We start from the raw sequence: 215 nt of genomic DNA on the forward strand, positions 1-215 counted from the left end.
CCTTTAGGTCCCCCTTCGGTTTTATCTTGCCCCCACTCCACAGTTTTCCCCCAGGCCCCGCCTCCCGTCGCCCCGCCCCCCGCGCGTCCCCGCCCGCGCCCGCCGCCATGTGACGGGAAGCAGCTGATGGCCTCTCCGGGCGGCGGCGGCGGCGGGCGCGGCGGCGGCGGCGGGGCCGGGGCCAGGGCCGGGGCCGGGGCGGGCGGCGTGGGGGC

Source organism: Lynx canadensis, chromosome D3, assembly GCF_007474595.2.
Source record: "Lynx canadensis isolate LIC74 chromosome D3, mLynCan4.pri.v2, whole genome shotgun sequence".
Lineage (NCBI taxonomy): Eukaryota > Metazoa > Chordata > Mammalia > Carnivora > Felidae > Lynx > Lynx canadensis.